At 42.2% G+C, this 26,149-nt stretch overlaps 1 pseudogene; it reads right to left on the reverse strand.

Moving 5' to 3' along the window:
* Positions 1-22,245: 22,245 nt before the first annotated feature.
* On the reverse strand, positions 22,246-24,643 carry LOC130021660 (zinc finger CCHC domain-containing protein 9-like; annotated as a pseudogene).
* Between the last annotated feature and the right edge of the window lie 1,506 nt (positions 24,644-26,149).

Below are 26,149 nucleotides of genomic sequence, written 5' to 3' on the forward strand. Positions count from 1 at the left end.
TGCAAGAGCACTGACAAAAGAATCATTCATCTCTTAACCCTTGCTCTGAGGCAGTGGTGCTTTGCTGCCATGGGTGAGGACTGGCTGGGGCTGGCTGCCTAGGCTAAAGGGATGTGTAAAATAGGATAGAACTACATTTAGTAGATGGGTACCTGCTATTCTCCTGTTGGTCTTTCAGACTACCAAAAGGAGACTACATCTCAGGCAGCTAGCAACAGTGACTGTATTGAATGTGTTCTTTCAACCTTACCAGCACCTAAAGCCTTGAAGCCTTATGGCTTTGCCAAAGCTGCTGTTGTGAACTCCACAAAGGTCTATGTCTTTCTCGTTTCAGCTTAGTGACTAGAACCACCAGTGCCTTTAACCATCTCCAGACTTGCATGAAACTCTATGTCACCAGGTACTGTACAGAGTTTGTCTGGAGGTTGCTTAGGGGGCCATTGCCTGAGGGTAGAGGGATAAAGTCCTTCTGGAACAAATTTTGATTAGTGGGAAATGGAAGTCAAAAGGGAATAAGCAGAGTCATTTTCTCTTCATTTCCCCTATACCAAACTGTTCCATGGCATGGTTCTGCATGTAGCCTGTCCAGCAGTATCCTACATGACAAAGTGGTGGTGCCATTCAAATAATGTCTCGTCATTAAGTAACCAGTGTGTTTAGAGCATTACCTTGCATTTTCTTTCCATGTTTCTCTGCTTCTCTGGAATTATACATGGTAATCAAGTCTGGCTTTCAACAGATATTTTACTCAAGCTATCTGTGGGGAGTGAATTGAGTTCAACGCTAAGCCCCTTCCTTCTAAGAGATTCTAGTTGGGTCGAGAGAGAGAGAGAGAGAGAGAGAGAGAGAAAGAGAGAGAGAGAGAAAGAGAGAGAGAGAGAGAAAGCACGAACCACAATACAAAGCTATTTTTGATGATAACTAATGATTTTTTTCTTTCGGTTTTTGGGTCACACCCAGCGATAGTTAGGGGTTATTCCTGGCTCTGTACTCAGGAATTACTGGTGTGCCTGGGGAACCATATTGGATGCCAGGGATCAAAACCGGGTTGACACCCATGCAAAGCAAGTGCCTTACCCCGTTCCATCACTCAGGACTTTCATAACTTCATTTCTGAGATTCACCAAAACTTAGTATTTGTCACGAGTACACTGATTCTTGTGACTATTTTTGTGTTAATTGAAACATCCCGATTTTTTTTTCTTTTTTGGGTCACATCCAGTGATGCACAGGGATTACTCCTGGCTCTGCACTCAGGAATTTCTTCTGATGGTGCTTGGGGAATCATATGGGATGCTGGGAATCTTGGCTGTGTGCAAGGCAAATGCCTTACCCACTGTACTATCGCTTTTTTCTTTCTTTGTTTTTTTTTTTTTTTTTTTTTTTTACAACATAGCAATTAGTCCTTTTAGATTACTCAATCACCTTTCCTTGTATAGGTCAGTGTTTTCCTTAGGGTCTGGATAAGATATTTTGAATGTGTTCATGTTGCTGTGGACACTTTTTTTCTCCTTTGGAAAACACACCATTTAGTTTTCCTCTAATAATAGCATTTTATCATAGTTTGCCACTCCCAAAATCAAATTACTGTCAGATTTTGCCTTCTTTCCAGGAAGGTAATTGAATGAAATTATGTTGTTTGCCAGTAGTCTAAAATTTTTGCCTGCTTTTTGAAATTAATTTAGCAGACTTTGCAGTCTACTTAGCTACCTAGATGATACAATGTGAGTGTTTTGGACTAAGACCTTAATAGTTTTAAATATTACTCTGAGTGGGTATAAAAAGGTGACTGAATTTGAAAAGTTACAGAAATCTGTTGGACTTGTGGAAAATAAAGCATGTTGTAAGAACACTCTCTTTGCTTTAGAATAGTTCGGTGAGCTGTCTTGCTCACGGGGATGCAGATGAGTTTGAAAATGCTCGTGTAAGAAGGGTTAGGATTCTTGTATTCAGTCCCAATGAGTGAATGGAGGCTGCCTTCACCAACAAGCAATTTTGCTTACCTCTTGTTTCTGCCTTTATTTTAATGTTAAGAAATATTCCTATAAACTGGTTAGTGGTAAACTAGGAGCCAATCATAGACAGGAGAAATAACATAAACAATCGATGTCTGATCTCCACTGGCATCACAAAGACCACCAAAAGCATATACTTTTTTTTTCTTTTTTTGTGGTGAAGAAGTTTGTTTATTTATTTTTTGACATAGGTCTTCCAACAAACGCTACCTATAATGCTTCATGCTGACTTCTGCCTTGAAACCTCCTAATTAGAGTGACCTTATATTTTATTTTCCATGACAAGAAAGTGGCACGTAAAAGATATGTCAGAACAAGAGGCCTAAAGCAGAGTATTTTGGACTGATGAAACATGCATTCAGACTAATTCTTCTTCATTTTTTTATTAAAAAAACTGACAAAGCTGTTCATGCCTGGGTTTCAGTCATATCAATATTCCAACATCCAACCTCTCAGTACCTGTGTTGCAAACTATAATGCCCAAAGAGAGAGAGAAGGAGAGAGAGAGAAACAGACAGACAGATAGACAGAGTAACAGGTAGACAGACAGACAGACAGAAGAGAAAAGTGCCTGCAATAGAGGCAGGCTGCTGCTGCCGGTGGCAGGGGTGGCGGGAGGGAAACTGGGGCCATTGGTGGTGGGAAATGTACATGAGTGGTGTTATCTTAAGTTTTACAAAGAACAGGTCTGCATGCCTCAGTGACTTCATCAAACTGCTGAGGTCATCGGGACACTGCATGTGTCCCAGAAGTCCTCATTTTTCTGCTTATGCTTCTTCCTCTACCAGCCTTTGGAAACCCCAGCCCCTAACCTGAGACTAAATTTTCTTTGGGTGGAGGAATGTGGGGGGAACAAGATCACCAACTTCTCAACACTTAATAAAACTGATTTTTCTTGTACCAAGACTTGACTTTCAAGTACTAGCCTTCAAGTGGTGAGCAAGCTGACCTGCTTTTCAGTAACAACACTGTCATCCTGGAGACAGCACAAGATTCTACAGGTTAAGGAGTCAGATTCCCAAGACTGCCCTCTGTTTCAGATATTATTGAAAATCTAGGTTACTGCCTGCATTTCTGGTCAATCCACTAGGAATCGGAGCTTCCCACAATCTCTGCCTTAGATTCCCAGTGTCATATACAAACCAAGACTGTTACCCATGCTTCTGATCCACTAGGAATATAAGTATGTATTTCTTAGGTCCAAATTAACTTTCTAGCTGGGCTCGCAGAACTCAGAACTTTTTGTTTACTCAACAGGTCACCAATTTATTACAAAGCATATTTTTTAGCACATTGGGCAGGGTATGAAGAAAGGGTGCAGGGCACCCATGTCTTTTCCAGGTGTACCATCTGCCCACATTTTCACTTGCTCACCAACCTGGAAGTTCTCTGAGGCACTCTCCTTTTGAGCTTTTAGAGAGGCTTCATTAGGCCTAAATAACTCATTGTCGATTGACAACCGAACTTAATCTCTAGCACTTCACTCCTCCTCAGAAATCAGAGTGGGCAGAAGGGAATGAAAAACCTGATCTCTGTTTCAGTTGGTTTCCCTGGAAACCAGCACCCAGTGTCAGGTGTTCCCAAAGGTAACGTAATGAGACACCATTCACATTCAACACTAAGAAGTTCCAAGGAAGTTGGAAGTAAGAAATTGTGCATGAAGATAAAACGTGTGAAAAATATATTCTGGTCCTTCGAGTAATCTAATAGATATTCTTGCAGGTCAAAATATTTCAGAGTTAAATATTGCTGCTTACTAAATTATCACCAAGCTTGCAATAATTGTGCAATTCTGCTTATTTTATAACCTATCTGAGATCAGGGACTCAGGAGCAGCTGAGTCAAATGGTTCTGGCTTGGAGTCTCTTTTGAATATGCAGTTAGGACATTGCCCAGGGCTGCTGTCTTCAGAGGGCATGACTGGGGCTGGTAGGTTCGCATCAGGGTGGAACACCCAAAAGGAAGTTGATCCTACCTGTTGGCAGGAGTGTCAGATTCCTAGGATCATTCTGTGGTTGTTTTGGTGACCTCATGTGATGGTGACTAGTCTCCCAGAGTGAGTAATCCCAGAGAAAACAAGAAGTACTTTTTTGGTTTGTTTAACTTTGTTTTGGTTAGGACCATATGTAGTAGTGTGTTGGCAGCCAGAAGGGCCATTGGAAGGCATGAGATACCAGGAATCAAACACAGGGCATTTACATTTGCTTGGCAAGTACTCTGTCACTTGAGTCATCTTGCTAGCCACAGAGACAGTGCTTTCTATAACAAAACCTTGCAAGTCACACACTGTCATTACTCTGTATTCTATTTGTCACAAAGACTAACCCTAATAAACTGTGGCAAAGAACTATGCAAAGGCGTAACTGCCAGGACTGGAAAATCACAAGGGAACTAACTCAGAACTGGTTACCGCAGAAGGCAGTACTGTTTATTTGACCAAATGAAAATAACTCATGTTAGACTGGAGGATATTTTATCAATAATAATATTATAAAAGGATGGCTTGATTAGGGAGTCCTGTGCAATTCTGCATAGATTAATTTGCTGTCAAGTGATTTTTCTGCTCCTTGGTGGAGGGAGCCAAAAGAAGTGAGGATTTAAAGAAAGAGATGTCCCATTAGAAGTACTCATGAAGGGAGACTAAAAACTAAGTTATTTACAATTAAAAACTTAATAATTCAAAGTTCCTGTAATTCATCTTTCTGGCAAAGTTTCCTATTGGAAGTACTATGTTTTTCCAAAGGGTGCCTAGTTTTAGGGTTCCTGCAAACCAGCTCATAGGGAACAATCATTATAGAATTGCCTCTGTAGGAATTTCTTATTTTGGTGAGAAGAGGGCCCACATTTAGTGGTGCTCAGGGTTTACTCCTGACTCTGAGCTCAGGGATCACTCCTAGCATTGCTCAGGGGACCATATGAGGTTCCCGGAATTGAATCCAGGTTAGCAGTGTGCAAGACAAGCTACTCATTCATTGTACTATGTTGCTTTGGTCCCTTCTAGGAATTTCTCAGTTTCCATACTCAAGTCTGAAGCCACTTTCTTTTGCTCAGAAATTATTTTCAGTAGTCCCTTCACATTGACTTAGCTTCTACCTTGAATTATACTTTTTTTCTTTCCCTACGGTGCCACATAAATATCTTTCAGAACCATCAGCTATAGAAACTAAAAAAATGTCAACACAGAAAGTGTGGCTTAGTACAAGGTGAAAAGAAGAACAAATCTCAAGTATTAAAAATTCAAGCTCTTGGGGGGTATGATGCCGCCAGCAGGTCAATTTGTACCTGTGAGGCGAGTGCATCAGCAGCTTGATGGCACATTCAGGCTTTCAGATACCCCAAAATTGCTGCTGTGCCTTTGGCCAGACTTCAAAAACTTGGGGCAAAGTTTACCAAGAAAGTAAATGGCCAAAAGTTAGGTATGTGGGAGACACACCCACAAACCACCTCTGGCTCAGTTATATAACTGAAGGCATGGTCTCTGGTTCCTGATCGAACTGCTTAATGGCCATGATTCCAGAGACTCAGAAACGAATCTCGGAACCCAAAGGCTTTTGGCAGAAATGAGTCCTATTCCTGCAGTAGGTTACTGCCGCTGGGCCGCTCCAGGTGGGAATAGGTTTCGTGCCTTGGTCTGTTCCCCCTGGCAGCCTGGTGACCACCATCCTTCAGAGGTCACTGGACAGTCAGGTTTGGGCCTGCAGTGACGAGACACACAGGGCCTCACCAGATGGGGATGGAACCAGCCCTTTCCTCCCCATCCCAGCGAGACCCCGAGTCGCCGCCTACAAATGGCCTCTCTGGCTCCTGATCAAACTAATTAACGGCCATGATCCCAGAGATTCAGAAACAAGTCTTGAAACCCAGCAGCTTTTGGCAGAAATGCATCTGGACTGCATAGAAGGTGGCCACCACCTCAGAGCTTCTTGGAAAGCCAGGTATGAGCTGGTGGTGATGGGGTAACTGCAGTCTCATGGGAAGGGGGGCAGAATCGGCTCGTCCTTCACGCCCTACCGAGGTCACTAGTTGCCACCCACGAGCGGCTCTCCAGCACAGTCATGGCTCCAGAGACAAAAGGACTTAGTCCAGAACCCAGTAGCTTGCGGCAGAAAAGTGAATGGACCATGCATTAAACTACGGCGCCATGCCTCCCCAAGAGGGAAAGGGTGTTGTTCCCTTCCGCCTCCTCCTCACGAGTTGCCCCCCACGAGTGGCTCTCACGAGCGGTCTCCGGCACAGCCATAACACCAGACGCACAGAACCAATCGTAATTGTCTGGCTCTTCGCAGAAATCCAAAATCACGAGGACTCTATTGTGCAACACGAGATTATATGATTCACATAACCAGCTATAGAAAACAAAGTATTTCACAATGCCTTTTCAGCAATTCTGATTGTTGGGGGCGGGGTGGGGAAATTCTAAACAATAATGGTGCATCTTTTGTCAAAATAATGAATGTAATCAATGTAGAGAAGAGTTAAGTGGAAATCATCTGCCTCACAGGCATTGGGAGAGGTGGGAGAGGGTATATTGGGGTTCATGGTAATGGATGGATGACACTACCTCCACTACCCAGCCGTCGCCACACTCCAGGACGCTTTCTGGACCCGCGTGGCAGCTCCGGCCGAGACTCATGCACGACTGAAGACCCACAGAACAAGATAAGCGGAACTCTCTGAGACCTTGGACTCCAGTTCGGCGGATCCAGGGACAGAGTTTCTCTGCTTGCTCCCACCAACCTCAGCTGTCGCCACACTCCAGGACCCTTTCTGGACCCGTGTGGCTGCTTCGCGGCCGCGTGACACATCATAAGACACTAAATACCCATCTTCCGGAATTGTCGTACCATATTTGATAGGGTTCAAATATGGTAACACCTACAAGGGTGATTAGAGGTCGCCCCAAAGCCTCTATCCCTCTCAGAAAGACTGGCAAGCTACTGAGAGTATTCCGCCCGCACGAAAGAGCCTGGCAAGCTATCCGTTGTGTATTCGATATGCCAAAACCAGTAACTGCAACTGGTCTCATTCACCTGACCCCGAAGGCTTCACCGACATGGCAGCACTGAGAAGGATGAGAAAGGAGAGGCCGATAAAATCTCAAGGCTGAACTAGGCTGCCACAACGAAGGAAGACAAAAATGATCATCTGTACTTTCAATGCACGTACGCTAGCATCAGATACATCCATCGAGGACCAGATGGTACAAGCGCGAATGATCAAGTACGACATCATTGGTCTGACCGAGACAAGAAGGCATGAATCTCACCATGCCGTTTTCGACAATGGAGAAGAATTGTTCCTCGGAACATGCGATAAAAGAGGTGTCGGAGACGTCGGTGTCCTTGTCAACACAAACTTGGCCAAGAGCATTGATTCATTCGAATGCCTAACAACCCGAATCGGACGTTTACATCTGAATAGATGTGGCTCACTGCCTGCAGTTTCTATCTTCGTTGTCTACACACCAACATCTCATTATGATGAAAGAGAAATCGAGAAGTTCTACATGGAGCTAGAGAAGTTCTATAAAGAAGACCACACTTTCTACTGTATTTTTATAGTTTCTGAGTCTTGGCCGCTGATGGGATTACACGGCGCCAGGGGGCCAGGTGGTGGGTGTGACCCCCGCCTACTGGAATTTGGAGGATCTGGGTGGAAGATGCTCGACTCCAATTCGAGTAGGCTTGGAGGTCTCGGCCCCGGAACCCGCGTGGCTTTGTCCCTCTGCCAGTACCTTCAGGTGTGCGGAGAGTGGTCTCAGCATGGTGGTGGCTGGTCCTGGAGGTCTTCGGCTGCCGTAGCCCTGGTCAGGGCGGGGAGGAAAGCTCAACCCGCTCCCCTCCAAGGGACTCCGGGAAGGAACACCCAAGCGCGGGGGCAGAGACTGCACTGTTCTCGTCCGGGATCTGTATTTTATAGTTTCTGAGTCTTGGCCGCTGATGGGATTACACGGCGCCAGGGGGCCAGGTGGTGGGTGTGACCCCCGCCTACTGGAATTTGGAGGATCTGGGTGGAAGATGCTCGACTCCAATTCGAGTAGGCTTGGAGGTCTCGGCCCCGGAACCAGCGTGGCTTTGTCCCTCTGCCAGTACCTTCATGTGTGCGGAGAGTGGTCTCAGCATGGTGGTGGCTGGTCCTGGAGGTCTTCGGCTGCCGTAGCCCTGGTCGGGGCGGGGAGGAAAGCTCAACCCGCTCCCCTCCAAGGGACTCCGGGAAGGAACACCCAAGCGCGGGGGCAGAGACTGCACTGTTCTCGTCCGGGATGCTGTCTCATTTGCCAAGGTGTCAAAAATCAGATGGGCTGGTCACTTAATGAGATTTAAAGACGACCGCTGGACTAGAGCTGTTACTGACTGGATTCCATGGGATGTCAAAAGACCGCGTGGCCGCCCACCTACCAGATGGTCAGACTTCTTCGTGAAGATCATGAACGATCGGTTTGAGGCTCTTCATGTTCCCAGAGCGAACAGATGCCATTGGGCTACACTAGCACGTGACAGGGACAAATGGAGATGTTACTGGTGCCCGCTCGAGCAAGTCGACGACTAATGGGAAGTTAAGTGATTAAGTGATTAAGTGGTGGTGGATAATGAGTACTGGTGAAGGGAAAGGTGTTTTATCATTGTATGACCGAGACTTAAAACTGAGAGCTCAGTAACTTTTCCCACAGTGATTCAATAAATCAATATAAGTAGAAAAATAAATAAATGAATAAAATTATGAAAAAAAGTAAGATGGCGTTCATGCCAAATTCAATCAGCTAATCAGTGGCTGAATAAATAGCAGTACTCCTACATAAAAAAAAAGCATGGTGCTCAATATTGTCATTTTGTTTATCTAACATCTGACTTAGTAATCCATAGTGATTTCAACAGACACCATTCCATCCATCTTACTTTCAATTACTTAGAGTTATAGGCAATCTCCAAATGAAATATAGACATTTAAAATTATTTAAAAAACATTTGAGAATATCATAAAGAAAGTTTGATGACTAAATTGTAGAGATGCAAGTAAAGCTGCTAAAATTCCTGGGCACACTGGACTCCTGGCTGAAATGTCTGGGGCACCTATTGGAATGAGACAGGTCCAGTTCCCACCTTCCCAAAGTCCCCGCAGCCACACCCACACTCCAAAGCTGCCACCATGCCAAAAACCCAGTTCTGATGATTCACAACTTATCTCTGCAGAGAAACCAAACCAAAGAAAATTCCAGGCACAGAGGGTTTTCAGGCTGAGAACTCTGGGGTCTTTTTGGAGTGTGGTCCTTAGTAGTCACACACATATCCCACAGCCTTTGCCATGTAAACTCCTTGTGTCAGTTCTATAGATCCTAGAGTTCCTGGGGACACCTCCAAATTCTACAGTACAAACACCCCAGTAGGAACATACCAAATTAGATGTAAAGAATTGTAGAAACCAACTAAGTTCAATAAACAAAATCAACAACACAGTGGCTCAACTAGTAATGGACAACTTAGTAAACCCTCAGACAGGACTACATGACCGCATGGTGAGTTATAACAATTTTTGAAATTTTCTTTTAGGAAGTGTATTTTTGGTAATTTCATTAGTCATTTAGTTTTAACAAGAAATATAAGTTATTGTGTGCCTACTGAGGGTGCAGGCTTGAGGTAGCGGTGGCTGGGAAAATAGGGACATTTGGGGAGACAAGTTCACTCTGATGGTGGGATTGATGTTGGAACTTTGAATACCCGTAACAACTTATTAAGAACAAGTTTGTAAATCCTGATGTTTAAATAAAGTAGCACTCTAGCACTGTAAAAAAAATTCAAGCTCTTGTCTGTCACAGCATTTTTCTTCTTATTTTTCCATTTCTTGGGAACTTTGGAGTTGAAGCACTATAGGTCTGTCATCGCTGTCATCCCGTTGATCTTGGATTTACTTGAGCGGATGCCAGTAATATCTCTATTCCTCTCAGCCCTGAGATTTTAGCAGCCTCTTCTGATTCATCTTTTCCCGATGATTGGAGGCTCTTTCAGGGTCAGGGGAATGAGAACCTATTGTCATTACTCTATTTGGCATATTGAATACACCACGGGGAGCTTGCCAGACTCTGCCTGTGCAGGCAGGATACTCTCGGTAGCTTGCCGGGCTCTCCGAGAGGCATAAATGGGTAGGAAGTGTCTTATAATGTGTTGCAAGGCCGGAGTGGTTGGGCAGTGGAGGTCAGCTGCTGGGGTTGGGTCCCTTGGGGTGGGAGGGCTCTCACGCGCCTCACAGCATGGCGCGGAGTCCAGTGGCATGGTTTTGGGGGCCTCCTTTTATACTCCTGTCTGGGAGGAGCATCTGTGAGTTCTGGAGGGTGGCCAATGAGTAGATTGTCTAGTGCCAGCAGTGTGTGGCTTATGGGTGTGATCCCTGAGTCACCGGCAACTGGGAGAAGCAGGCAGAGGATCTAGTCCTGTTGAGACCAGAGTCCAAGGTCACAAAGTTCTGCATTATTTGGGTTCCATGGGACTTCCTTCATGAGTGAGGCTCGGCCTGAGCATTTGGAAAGCAGCCTGGAGCCTGGCGGTGGTTGGGCAGTGGAGGTCGGCTGCTGGGGCTGGGTCACTTGGGGTGGGGAGGGCTCTCACCTGTTCCACAGCCTGACGTGGAGTACCACTATAGGTCTATAGTTCTATTATTAACAGGATTATAAGTCATGGTACTTAAATTTAAAAAAACTGATTAAAAATAACTTTAATTTCATTGCCTCATTTTTTGATGGGGTTGGATATTTTCTTCTTGTGGAGTTCAACCAGTACTTTGTATATCCTTGATATCAACCCCTTATCAGGTGTGTATTGGGCAAATATCCTTTTCCATTCTGTAGAGTCTCTTTGTATTTTGGTCACTGTTTCTTTTGGGGTGCAGAAGCTTCTTAGTTTAAGATAGTCCCATTTATCTATCTCTGTTTTCACTTGCTTGGCCAGTGATGTGACATCTTTGAAGATACCATTAGCTTCAATGTCATGGAGGGTTTTGCCAACTTTGTCTTCAATGTACCTTATGATTTCTGGTCTGATGTTGAGGTCTTTAATCCATTTTGATCTTACTTTTGCACATGGTGTTAGGCAGAGATATGAGCCTTTTTTTTTTTTGCAAGTAGTTGTTGAGTTTTGCCAGCACAATTTGTTAAAGAGGCTTTCTCAAAGAAGAAGAAATCCGAATGGCTAAAAGGCACATGAGAAAATACTCTACAAGAGAAGAAAGCTACATGAAAAAAACAATCCTGTTCACAATTGTGCCCCAGAAAATCAAGTACCTAGGAATCAGCTTAACTAAGGAAGTAAAGGACCTGTACAAAGAAAACTACAAAACGCTACTTCAGGAAATAAAAGAGGACATGAGGAAATGGAAAGATATCCCCTGCTCATGGGTCGGGACACTTAACATTGTCAAAATGGCAATACTACCGAAAGCATTGTATGAATTCAATGCAATCCCTATAAGGATACCCATGACATTCTTCAAAGAAATGGAGCAAACACTCCTGAAATTTATATGGAACAATAAGCCCCCACGAATAGCTAAAGCAATTCTTGGGAAAAAGAAAATGGGAGGAATCAACCTCCCGAATTTCAAACTCTACTACAAAGCAGTAATAATTAAAACAGCATGGTACTGGAACAAAGGCAGAACTGCAGACCAATGGAACAGGGTTGAATACACTGACATCTCCCCTCAATTATATGATCATCTAATCTTTGATAAAGGTGCAAGAAATGTGAAGTGGAGTAAGGAAAGCCTCTTTAACAAATTGTGCTGGCAAAACTCAACAGCTACTTGCAAAAATAAAATGGGCTCATATCTCTGCCTAACACCATGTACAAAAGTAAGATCAAAATGAATTAAAGACTTCAGCATCAGACCAGAAACCATAAGGTACATTGAAGACAAAGTTGGCAAAACCCTCCATGACATTGAAGCTAATGGTATCTTCAAAGATGCCACACCACTGGCCAAGCAAGTGAAAACAAGATAGATAAATGGGACTATCTTAAACTAAGAAGCTTCTGCACCTCAAAAGAAACAGTGTCCAAAATGCAAAGACAGTCTACAGAATGGGAAAGGATATTCACCAAATACACATCTGACAAGGGGTTGATATCAAGGATATACAAAGTACTGGTTGAACTCCACAAGAAGAAAACATCCAACCCCATCAAAAAATGGGGCAATGAAATGAACAGAAACTTTCTCAAAGAAGAAATCCGAATGGCAAAAAAGCACATGAGAAAATGCTCTACATCATTAATCATCAGGGAGATGCAGATCAAAACCACAATGAGATACCATCTCACACCTCAGAGACTGGCCCACATTCAAAAGAACAAAAGCAACCTGTTTTGGAGCTGATGTGGAGAGAAATGGACACGCCTTCACTGTTGGTGGGAATGTCGACTGGGTGTTCCTTCCCGGAGCCCCTTGGAGGGGAGCGAGTTGAGCTTTTCTCCCTGCCCCGACCAGGGCTCCGGCAGCCGAAGACCTCCAGGACCAGACACCACCATGCTGAGACCACTCTCAGCACACATGAAGGTACTGGCAGAGGGACAAAGCCACGCGGGTTCCGGGGCTGAGACCTCCAAGCCTACTCGAATTGGAGTCGAGCATCTTCCACCCAGAAATTTACATACAAGTGGTAAAACATGGAAAGTATCATGCTAAGCGAAATGAGTCAGAAAGAGAGGGATAGACATAGAAAGATTGCATTCGTCTGGGGGATATAAAATAACAAAATATGAGATTAATACCCAAGAATAGCTGAGATCAGCACCAGGAGGATTACTCCATAGCTTAGAGGCCAGCCGGGCATTCTAGGGGAAAGGGCAGTTCAGATAGATAAGGGAGCACCAAATAAAGGGTGTTTGGAGGATCCTCCCAGGAGGGGAGATGCATGTTGAAAGTAGACTATGGACTGAACATGTTTGCCACTCAAAGCCTCTTTTGCAGACCACAACACCCAAAAGGAGAGAGAGAACACAGGGGATTACCCTGCCACAGAGGCAGGGGGGGATGGGGGATGGGGGTAGGGGGGGATATTATCCATGGTGGTGGAAAATGGGCACTGGTGGAGGGATGGGTATCTGATAATTGTATAATCAAAACCCAGCACAAAAAATTGTAAATCTACAACTGTACCTCATGGTGTTTCACTAATAAAAATTAAAAAAAGAGAAAATGCTCTACGTCATTAATCATCAGGGAGTTGCATATCAAAACAACAATGAGATATCATTTCACACCACAGAGGCTGGCCCACATCCAAAAGAACAAAAGCAACTGGTGTTGGTGCGGATGTGGCGAGAAAGGGACACTCCTTCATTGTTGGTGGGAATGCCGACTAGCACAGCCCTTTTGGAAAACAGTATGGACATTCTCAAAAAATTAGAAATTGAGCTCCTATTTGACCCAGCAATACCTCTCCTAGGAATATATCCCAGAGAGGCAAAAATGTATAGTCGAAGTGACATCTGCACTTGTTTGTTCATTGCAGCACTGTTTACAATGGCTAGAGTCTGGAAAAAAACCTGAGTGCCTGAGAACAGATGACTGGTTAAAGAAGCTTTGGTACATCTATACAATGGAGTACTATGTAGTTGTTAGAAAAGATGAAGTCATGAAATTTACATACAAGTGGTACTACATGGAAAGTAACATGCTAAACGAAATGAGTCAGAAAGAAAGGGACAGACATAGAAAGATTGCATTCATCTGGAGAACAAAAAGTTTCATAATAGGAGACTAACACCCAAGAATAGCCGAGATAAGTACCAGGAGGTTTATTCCATGGCTTGGAGGCCATCCTCACATGTTAGGGGAAAAGACAGCTCAGCTAGAGAAGGGAGCACCAAATAAAGGGTGTTGGGAGGATCCTCCCAGGATGGGAGAAGCATGTTGAAAGTAGACCATAGACCGAACGTGATTGCCACTCAATGACTCTTTTGCAAACCACAGCACCCAAAAGGAGAGAGAGAACAAAAGGGAATGCCCTGCCACAGAGGCAGGGTGGGATGGGGAGGGGATGGGGGTAGGAGGGATACTGGGATCAGTGGTGGTGGAGAATGGGCACTGGTGGAGAGATGGGTACTAGATCATTGTATAACTGAAAATCAAGCACAAAAACTTGCAAGTCCATAATTGTACCTCATGGTGTTTTCACTAATAAAAATTAAAAAAAGAAAAAAATAACTTTAAGTAAAAAAGAAAAAGAACAAATAACAGATTATGTCACTCATCTGTGGAATATAGAAAAATAAAATAAGGGAATTGACAGTATCAAATTAGGTCAAAAATTGCATTGACAGTATCAAATTAGGTCAAAAATTGCATTGACAGTATCAAATTAGGTCATTGTATTGACCTTTGATTGTAAACTGACATTCAAGCAATTATGGGGAGCGGATGAAAAGGAGACAAACTAGAATTAATTCAGTTTCAGTGTTGTGTGTAGCAGAATGGTCTTGGGCAATTTGTGGTGTTGAAGGTATAGTAATTTTGTTCATCAAAACCATGAAAATTAACACTATAAAACCATGTTACCTAAACTACAATAACATCTAAAACTTACAAAAAAATTAAGTTCCCCTTTTGATCTAAGTTTTAAGTAAATTAACCATCTGCTTCAAGTCTTCTAATCCTATTTTGATATTCTATATAAGGCATCATTCTCAATGGTCTTATGGAGTGCTTAGTTATTTTACATGAAGCACTAAGCAAACTGACTTTCTTGCCTTGTTTCCATCAATTAACTCCTGTTTCAGAGCCTTGAGAATTTCCAGTTGACTGTTTCTCTACTATGCACAATGCACGTATCTCCCATGGATTTTTGTCTCATAAATGCCTTTCCCATCTAGTTCTTTTTATTTCTTTTGCCACTGACTAGATTTAGATCCTCATCAAGTATTTTCTGAATCACTCTCATAATACGCAAACTAGCCTCTCATCTTAATTCATCATTTCTGCTGCAGGAATATCGCTAAATCCTATCAATGAAATCACATCTTTGTCCTGCTTAAAGTCCTTCAAAGTGTTTCTCCAAGAGGTTTGGATAAAAATTTGAGCTATTAGCTCACAAATTTTTGCCTCTTTATAACCTTATTTCCAGAATCCCATTTCTGGTGCTTATTGGGAACCATTCAACTTACAATAATCTTAAAATGACACTGTTCGTCATATTTGTTTTGAATATATTATTGATGTCTCACATATCCAGATCAGTTGTCATCTCCTGTAACACACATTTCTGACCTGGTTTAGAAGTGCCTCTCATCTTCCATGATATTTTCTCCATGCCTCTCTCTCCACGTGAGATGCAGCATTGCACTGTGCTTTAAAATCTGAGCTTGGTGTCTGAGTATGTGGGTTAAAATCCTATTTCTGTTTTAAGTAGCTGTGTGATCTCTGGCTAGTTTCCCAGTCATTTTATACCTGTTTTCCTGACTATAAAATCCCAATAAAGCCTCTCAGGTAAGGTATACCCCAGGGGCTATATATTGAATTGACAGCTGTGTAGAGCTTTGAATAATGTGCGGCTCAGAGCTGTGACTCAAAGTATGTCACTGGTTTCCAATAATTTATTTAATTTTCAATTTCTTGTTCCACAACACTGCAAGCTTTAAAAGGAATGGACCTGTCTTTATTTTCTTGGTGTCTATTGAAAAAGAAAGCAGTCAATGATTTGTGAAGCACAAATAAACTCTATATAGCACATGTAAGGTATTATACTTTGTGGCACTGTTTTTGTTTCAATAATTTCTGATTAGTTCATAATGGAACTAGAAGTATGCATAGCATGTCTTTATAAGTATAATAATAGCACAGATACCACGTGAGATTGTATTATTTTCAAAAAAAGTTTTCTAAAATCAGAGAAGGGAACTTAAGTTTGCTAGAATTTTATCACTTGGGTGATCTATATTATCATATCACAATCTTTCTTCTTGGTGAGTAATTTTTTATCATATTGTGTACCATTAGTGTCAAACAACCACAGTCATGTTGTTGGCTCACTTGAAAATTGCTATTTTTTTATTGTCTGTCTGTGTATCTATTATCTATCTGTCTGTCTGTCTGTCTGTCTATCTATCTATCTATCTATCTATCTATCTATCTATATGGCACACCCTGTGGTACTCTGTACTTTGGGATTCATATGATGTTGAGGATTGAATCAGCATGAGCTACTTAAAAGCGTCTGAGCCCCTATGCTATCTCTTTGGCCTGAAAAATCTCATTTTATAAAAGGTTTTTCCACTATTTTAAGTAATGTTTTAAAATCATATTACATTGCCAGTAAAGTTATCATAAGTTAGCTCTTGCCACTTATGTTACATATCTCCAAGAAAAAATTACTAAATAGCATGATATTTCCCTTTATGACAATATCTGAGAAATAAATGACGTTCATCATCCCCCATTTTTAGCTTAGTATGTTTTTTATTTAATAAGCATGCAATTATTTTGAGACTAACTGAATTGTTCAGCAGGCAATAATCTTTTGGATGTCTGAATCAGAATTAGATTTGACTATGAATGATAGAAACCCCAATTAAGCATGGCTTAAATCACTTAGAAATGTATTTCCCCTCTTGTAAACAGGCAAGTCCTGGGCTGGAATGGCATCTCAATCATCCTAGATCAAAGTACTTTCATTATGTGTACTAACATTTAGGCTACTCATTTTTCAGGTCTCAGCTCCTAGTTTAAGATGGTAGCTACAATTCTAGCCATCACATATTCAGCATAGTTGCCGGAAAAGATGAGAAGGGAAAAGAGCACACTGCTGATTCTTTTTTTCAGTGGAGGGAGAAAAGGAAGTTGGGGCCATACCTGTCTGTGCTTGGGGAACACCTCTGGTATGGCTCAGGGGACCATATGGGTTCCTGGGAATTGAAAGTGGGTGGGTTGGTCATATGTTAGTCAAGTGCCTTACCTGCAATTCTCCAGTCCCCAATCTGATTTTTAATGACCATTCCTGGAAGTTGGATGTACTTTTCCATTCCTCTGAACTCGATCAAGTGGATATATCTCAAAAGAGTGGTTAGAAACACAACTTTTGTCCTAGGTGACCATGAAAACACCTGAAAATTGAGGATTCTATATTTGAAAAGGGATAAATGCGTAAGAGAGGACTACTTCCAATTTGTATTATGGTATTTTTGTACTTTAGCTGTCTCAGGTTACCAGAATCCAAAATTGAAAAACCCATTGGTAAAATGGTGTTACCAATGTCAAACTTATGCGGTGATAATTTTTACCATTTCTGAATGCTAGTATGAGATTTAAAAAATTTTAAAAGGTACATTGACTTTCTTAACTCCAAAATATTTCAAAAATATTAATATTATTACAAATGACTTTCTTACAAAGGAACAATAAAAAAATTGAAATAGGCATGTTACAGTAGAGGTAGCACTGTAGCACTGCCCTCCCGTTGTTCATCGATTTGCTCGAGTGTGCACAACGTCTCCATTGTGAGACTTGTTGTTACTGTTTTTGCCATATTGAATACTCCACGAGGAGCTTGCCAGGCTCTGGTGTGCGGGCAGGATACTCTCGGTAGCTTGCCAGGTTCTCTGAGAGGGGCGGAGGAATCGAACCCAGGTCGGCCGCGTGCAAGGCAAGCACCCTATCTGCTGTGCTATTGCTCCAGCCTATACACTAGAGGTATTGATAGTAATAGGATATTTTATAAAAGAAAAACAAGTGTGTCCAGGAACAGAGTAAAGGTACTCTGGTGATTGGAAGAGAAATATTTATAAACCCTACATTTGATAAGGGGTTGATTTTTAGAATATAGTAAAAATTACAATCAATAGCAACAAAAGAGTTTAACAGTGAGCAGAGGGAGACATTTTCCAGAGGGTAAGACTTGCATGCAGCTCACCTGATTATATGTGTAGTACAAAGGGCTGGAGTGCAAGATTTATGTATGCAAGACCCTGCGTTCTATCCCTGGCACTGACTGCCCCTGAGCAATACAAAGATGAAGCTTTGATGATCCCAACACTGCCAAATTAAATAAAAATAAAACATATACAAAAGTAGAGGTGAGCTCAGGAAAAAAATCACCCAATTATGTATATTTTCACTTTTTTTTTGTTATTTGGGTCACACCCGGCAATGCTCAGGGGTTACTCTTGGCTCTTGCACTCAGGAATTACTCCTGATGGTGCTTGGGGGACCATATGGGATGCTGGGAATCGAACCTGGGTCAGCCGTGTGCAAGGCAAATGCCCTGCCAGCTGTGCTATCGCTCCAGCCCCTATTTTCACTTTTTAATTTTATTAGTTTATATTATTAATATAATTACTGAATTCCTGTTTTATTTTATTTTTTAGTAGACCAGGGGTCTTTAAATATTAAAAAAAAACACCTCTCAGGCCCAGAGTTCAGAGGGAATGGGCTTAACCTCTCAGGCTCCTTTCCACTGGTTTTCACAGAGTGAAGCTTCTCTGGATGGTGCTGGCTTGTGCTTCATTTAAACTTAAGTTCTCTTCTCTCTCTTCTTTTTTTGATCATTTTCATTCACTTATTTCAGGAAGCTGTCATGACTCTTTGAGTGCTTAACGTGCTCAGTTTGAACAATGGACACTCACAATACCTATATTGCAAACCACAAGAGAGAGAGAGAGAGAGAGAGAGAGAGAGAGAGAGAGAGAGAGAGAGAGAGATCTAAAGGGAATGTCCTGCCACAGTAGAAGGGTGGGGTGGGGAAAATGGGTTGGGAGTGGTGGGAGGGATACTGGGATCATTGGTGGTGGAAAATGGGCAATGGTGGAGGGATGGATACTCGATTGTATGACTGAAATGTAAGCATGAAAGTTTATAAGTCTGTAATTGTACCTCACAGTGATTCATTAAAAATAATAATCACCGTCACTGTCCTCCCATTGTTCATTGATTTGTTTGAGCAGGACCAGTAACATCTCCATTGTGAAACTTGTTACTTGTTTGATATATCAAATACATCGCAGGTAGCTTGCCAGGCTTTGCTGTGCAGGCGAGATACTCTCGGTAACTTGCAGGGCTCTTTGAGAGGGGTGGAAAAATCAAACCTGGCTTAGCTGGCTGGCTGCGCCCTACCGCTGTGCTATAGCTCCAGCCTGACCACTACTGGAAAAAAAATTCTTGCCCTCATTTGCTTATGACGATGCCAACAGCACACTGGGTACCATTAGAGACTCTGCCAGTTCTGCCATGGTAACATTTGTCAGGTATTCCACTTTGGACAGTGCCCAATTCCTTTATGTTACAATATCATCTTGTAGATCCACAAGACTGTGGCCAAAGGAGCAACTTCATGTTTTCTAAAAGGCCTAGAGAACATGGAGCGGGTGTCCCTCCTCTTTTCCCTTGGTGTCAGTCATTTCTGTGATTTACGGGAAGATGGCACTTCCAGCCCAAAAAGCTCCTGTTTTTTATTTCACCAAATTAATAGAAGACAGTGTTCCCAGAGGGAATTTTACAAGAACAATAACAGACAATGGCTAGATTCTACCCAGGATTAGGTAATCAAAAAAAAAAAAAATAAAGAAAACAAATATCAACTGAGCTTTCAGTCAATATTTTAAAATATAGATTTTTGGGGTATGGTGCTGCCAGCAGGTCAATCTGTTCCGGTGAGGCGACTGCATCAGCAGCAGCCTGATAGCGCCTTCAGACTTCCAGATACCCCAAAATTGCTGCTGTGCCTTTGGCCAGACCCCAAAAACTTGGGGCAAAGTTTACCAAGAAAGTAAATGGCCAAAAGTTAGGTATGTGGGAGACACACCCACAAACCACCTCTGGCTCAGTTATATAATTGGAGGCATGGCCTCTCTGGTTTCTGATCGAACTGCTTAATGGTCATGATCCTAGAGACTCAGAAACAAATCTCGAAACCCAATGGCTTTTGGCAGAAATGAGTCCAGTTCCTGCAGTAGGTCACCCCAGGTAGGAATAGGTCTCGTGCCTTGGCCTGTCTCTCCTAGTGGTCCGGTGGCCGCCATTCTCCAGAGGCCAGTGGACAGTCAGGTTTGGCAATGCAGTGATGAGATACACGGGGCCTCACAGGATGGGGTGGAGCTGGCCCTTTCCTCCCCGTCCCAACAAGACTCCAAGTCGCCATCCACAAACCTCCTCTCTGACTCCTGATCAAGCTGCTTAACGGCCATGATCCCAGAGTCTCAGAAACAAATGTCGAAACCCAGTTTGGCAGAAATATGTCAGGACCCCACAGTAGGTTATTGTCGCCAGGCCACCCCAGGGGAGAAAGGGTGCTGTCCCTCCACCTGCTCCCCCTAGGCGGCTCAGTGGCTGCCATCTTCCAGAGGCCACTGGACAGTCAGATTTGGGCCCGCAGTGATGAGACACACCAGGCCTTACGGGATGGGGTGGTGCTGGCCCTTTCCTCCCTATCCCAGTGAGACTCCGAGTTGCCACCCATGAACCGCCTCTCTGGCTCCTTATCAAACCACTTAATGGCCATGATCCCAGATTCTCAGAAACAAATCTTGAAACCCAGAAGCTTTTGGCAGAAATGTGTCTGGTCCCTGCAGTAGGTTACCGGCGCTGGGCCTCCCTGGGGGGAATAGGTTTTGTGCCTTGGCCTGTTCCCCCTGGTGGCCTAGTGGCCGCCATCCTCCAGAGGTCACTGCACAGTCAGGTTTGCCCCCGCAGTGACGAGACACGTGGGGCCTCACGGGATGGGGGTGGACCCGGCCCTTTCCTCCCCACCCCAATAAGATCCTGAGTTGCCGCCCACGAACAGCCTCTCTGGCTCTTGATCAAGGTGCTTAATGGCCATGATCCCAGAGACTCAGAAAAAAAATCGCTGAACCCAGCAGCTTTGGGCAGAAATGCGTCCGGATCCTGCAGTAAGTTACTGTCGCCGGACTACCCCAGAGGGGAAAAGGTGCTGTCCTTCCACCTGCTCCCCCTTGGCAGTTAGGTGGCTGCCATCCTCCAGAAGCCATTGGACAGTCAAGTTTAAGCCCTTAGTGACGAGACATGCAGGGCCTCTTGGGATGGGGGTGGATCCATCCCTTTCCTCCCCATTCCAACAAGACCCTGAGTCATGGCCCATGAATGACCTCTCTGGTTCCTGATCAAGCCGCTTAACAGCCATGATCCTAGAGACTCAGAAACAAATCTTGGAACACAGCAGGTTTGGACAGAAATCCCTCCATATTTGTTAAAATTTTGAAATTTCAAAATTGCGTGGCCACTACTGAAGCCGCACAACATCATATGTTATTCATAACCAGGAATAGAAAACATATTGTCTACTGTTGCCTTTTCGGCAGATCTGAGTTTTGGGCTAAAAATCCCAAATAATAATGGTGGGTCTGGTGTCAAAATACTGAATGTAATCAAAGTAGAGAGAGAGAGAGAGTAATGTGGAAATCACCTTCCCCACAGTTAGGGTGTGGGATGGGGGTATACTGGGGTTTTTGGTTGTGGAGAATGGGCATTGGTGAAGGTATGGGTGTTTCATTGTATGACCGAGATTTAACCCCAAAAGCTTTGTAACTGCTCTCACAGTGATTCAATAAATAAAATTATAAAAAATGAAAAAAAAAGGTGGAGTTCATGTACAATACAATCAGCCTAATCAGTGGCTGAATAAATAGCAGTACTCCTCCATAAAAAAAACCCCAAAACTTCATATTTCTGAAAAAAATATATAGATTTTGTGGTAACTTAAAACTAAATTTGCTATAATAGATTGTTATGTTGAACCAAAAGAATATATGCAAAAATTCATTCCCAATGAATATTTCTTAAAGATTCATTCCCAGCTGTGAAGTAGTTACCCTTAATTTAAGTGTTGACACATTAATACCTAGTATTTCAAAGAAAAGATGGTTTTTGGGTCCGAGCAATAGTATAGCAGGTAAGTTGCTTGTCATGAATACTGTCCACTGGGGTTCAGTCCCTGGCATCCCATATGTTCCTCTGAGCCCCACCAGGAATTATTTCTGAGTGCTGAGTCAGGAACAACCCTTGAGCATTGTCAGGTGCTGCCCCAAAACAAAAAATCTCAAAACAAAACAAAAAAAGAAAAAGAAAAGATTTTTGTTACAATCAGGCATATAACCAATTAGTTATACTTAAGTTCTAGCAGATAAAAGAAAATCCTTTTAGAGAATCAAAGTTAAATGTCCCCTATTTTTAGTGCTTTTTACCTGTAGTGACAGATCACAATCCTTTATAGGAAAACTCAGAAAACTCATCATACTCACACAACACTGCAGCTTCTGCAGGAGTCCTGCTCCAATTTATAAACTAAACCACGTTCAGACTGAAATGAAGTGATGACAATAGGAGTAATGCTTCTCAAAAAATTAACACCTTTAGTTGTCTTAGTTTCAGGTTTCTGTAGTTGGGGCACATTTAAAGTTTCTTCATAGTCTGCACTATTTCCCTTTGCCCAGCAACCAACTGTGGCTGTTCGATCTGAATTCTTTCAGGACAATCTTCCTTAAAATGTTCATAAATCCACAAAGATTGCAGCCACCACCAGCATAAAACCTTTGGGATTATCAGGACAAGTTCTGGACAGATTTTCTATTTCCCCACAAATTAAACTTTTTATAAAAGGAAATACACCAAGAGCAGGGTTTATTTTTGCTTTGCCCTTGGTTATTTCCTGCTGTGGGCACCCACGCTGGTAACAATGTCCAGGGCCCATATCTTGATTTTCAAGGACAGCTAAGCAATCTGCAGTGCCACAGCCAGGTTTTCTACAATGGAAGCATACCGTTTCATTTTGCATTGCTACTTGCTACTTGCTTTTTTTTTTTAATTTTCTTCCTTCAAAGAATGCCTTTCTTTAAAGCAATTGTGCTATTTCTTTTGTTGCTTTGTGATCACTTTGCTATTATTTCTTCATTGAGAACCATCTGTGAGTTTTGTCTTAGATATTCCATGAATCCATTTACATCTTTGTTTAAATACCCCTTCTTTTTGTTCTATTTGTGTTTTGTTTTGGGCGCATAATTTTTAAGAAATAGCTTATTGACTTCATGTTACTTACCTTTAGAAGGCTTAGATTTCCGTCAACAAAGGATCTTTTCTTCATGCCCCCCATGATGTTTCAGAACAAATGTCTGTTGTTACACATAGTAGTAATTCATGCCCATCTGGTCATGGTTTCACCAGAGGTAACTTTTTAATCATTAAGAATTCTCCAGAGCAGTGTAGTTAACTGCCAGAAAAACTCAGGCCCATTGCCACATTTCTGGTTTTGATGTACTAAGTTCTGCATCTCATCAACACTAAAGTGTCCAAGATTCTCCACCACTGTCCTTACATCACTTCAGGTCTGTTTCTCTCTACTCCCTACCAACTCCCCTCACTGCTTTGTAATCTGTTTGTAATCTAAGGCCAAGGGCTTCATCATTGTTAAATATTGTTTATTTCTTTTTTTTTTTTTGGTCCTTATGCCACAGATGAGTGAGATCATCTACTAGTTATCCTTCTCCTTCTGACTTATTTCACATGATGTCCAGTTACTTTCACTTTGCAATGAGCTGCAAGATTTCATCTCTCATTACATTCTTTATCCAATTTATCTGTGATTGAACATTTGGATTGTTTCCATATCACTGCTATTGTACTTAGTGCTATCATGAACATAGGTGCACATTAGACTTATGCATCTCTTTCTGAATTTTTTATTTTTGTTTTTGGGTGGATGCCCAGAACTGGACTTGCTGAGCCATAAGGGAGTTCTGTTCTTAGTTTTTGAGAATCTCCATACTGTTTTCCATAGCGACTGAACCACTAACAATAAGTGAGGATTTCTTTTTCTCCATATCCCTGCAAAACCTGATTGCGTCCAGCATTTTTGATAAATGCCATTCTCACTAGTGTCAGATGCTATCTCATTGTTTTTATTTGCATTTACCTAAAAACTGATGAATACTTTTTCATATGCCTGCTAACCATTCAAATGTCTTCTTCTGGAAGTGTTTGTTGATATCTTCTCCATATTTTTAGACTGAACTATTGCTTATTTTTTATTATAGGACTTTGTGGTTGTTTTGCATATCTTGAATATTAATCCTTTGTATTATAGATGGTGTGAAAACAGTTTTCCCACTTAGTAAGCTCTCTTAATTTTAACCACTTTTTTTTGCCATGCTAAACCTTTTTTGTTGGATATAGTACACTATTTATTTTTGTTTTTGCTACTTTTGCCAATGGAATCAACTCTCAACTCATGAATACATTTCAGAGATCTATATTCTGGTGAGAATCTTTGCTTTAATTTTAACCAATTAAATTGATCCATGATTTTATTTTTTAGTAATATCTGACTGCTTTTGGCATTTAGGATGACATTGATTTCACAGAACCTATTAGGAAAGAGTCCCATTTCTTTAATATTTTGAAAGAACTTGAGGAATACGGGTCGTAATTTTTCTCTGACTTCTGGTAGAATTCATTCCTGAATTTATCTAAACCTGGACTTTAGTTATTGGGGAAATGTTTTTATGACTGTTCCAAATTCCTTACCCATAACTGGTCTGTTTAGGTTTTCTACTTCCTCTTGATTCACTCTTGGGTAGTTGTATGATAAAACGTTCAATTATTTCTTCTAGGTTCTCCAGCTTAGTGGCATCAGTGTTCATGATAACCTCTTATGATTTTTTGCGTTTATGAAGTATATGTTGTAATTTCTTCCGTTGTCTTTGATCTGATTTATTTGTAATTTCTCTCTTTTTGAGTTTAAGGGTTGTCAATTGTGTTTATACTTTGAAAAAAAAAGTTCCTGATTTCATTGACCCTAATATTCTCTTGGAAGAATCTTCTCCCCCCCCGCCCCTGCCAGGTCCCTTGGAGCGGGCCATGTTGAGTTTCCCTCCCCGTCCCAAGCAGAACCCCGGCAGCTGAAAACCTCCAGAACTCAGCCGAAGCCATGCTCAAGGCCACTTTCCACATGCTTGGATGATCCTCATGCATGAAGGAACCAGCAGAGGAACCCAGGTATGCGGGACCTTTGGTTGAGATCTCCTAGCCTGCTTGGATTGGGACCTGGTCTCCTCCACCCAGATTCCCCATTCTCCAGTAGCTTGGCAGTCACACCCACAAACTGCCATCCTCCTCCTCCTCCTCCTCCTCTTCCTCTTCCTTCCCCCCGCCATGTAATCTCATCAATGGCCAAGTTCCAAGTTCCAGAGACTATAAAACAAAGCTCCCTGAGTAAGCACAGTACTTCCTGCGTCACTCTTTCCCTCTGGGAGAGTTCCTTCTTTCCCTCTCAGAGACCCTGGCAAGCTACCAAGAGTATCCTGCCTGTATGGCAGAGCCTGGCAAGCTACCCGTGGCATACTCAATATGTCAGAAACAGTAACAGTGATGGTCCTCATTCCCCTGACCATGAAAGAGTCCCCAATATGCCATTGGGCTACACTAGCATGCAATGGGACAAATGGAGATATTTATCGATTTGCTCGTGCCCGCTCGAGCAAATCGAACAATGGGATGACAGTGATACAGTGAATATTCTCTTGTTTTGTTTTGGAGTCACACCCACTAGTAATCATGGCTTACTCCTGGCTCTGTGCTCTATGCTCAGGGATCATTCTTGGCAGGCTCAGGGGACCACATGGGGTGCCAGAGATTGAACCCAGGCCAGCCACATGCAAGAAAAATGCCTTACTGCTGTGCTATTTCTCTGACTCTTTTCTCTTTGTTTCTAATATAATTGATTTCTTCTCTATTTAAAATTTTTTCCCCTTTCTCTATACTTTGGAATTCACTTTTGATAGTTTCTGAAACTGTGAAGTGAGGCTATTTGAACTTTTTCTTGTTTCCTGATATAAGACTGAATTGCTTTGTAACTGCCTATAGTATTGTTTTTTCTGATTCTTAGCGATTCTAAGAGTTTGTCTTCATTTTCATTTATTTTGAGGAATCTTTTAATTTCTTCTTTGATTTTCTTTGGACACAATAGTTATTTAACATACATTGGTTTTCAAATGTTGAAGCTTCCATCAACTTTAAATTGATTTCAATCTTCATATTAATGTGGTCTGTAAAGATACTTGGTATAATTTTTATATTCATGATTTTATGGATACCTGGATTGTATTTTAGCACATGATCTATCCTGGAGAATATTTCATGTGCACTGG

This window comes from Sorex fumeus, unplaced genomic scaffold, assembly GCF_029834395.1.
Source record: "Sorex fumeus unplaced genomic scaffold, SorFum_2.1 ptg000018l, whole genome shotgun sequence".
In the NCBI taxonomy this organism is placed as follows: Eukaryota; Metazoa; Chordata; class Mammalia; order Eulipotyphla; family Soricidae; genus Sorex; species Sorex fumeus.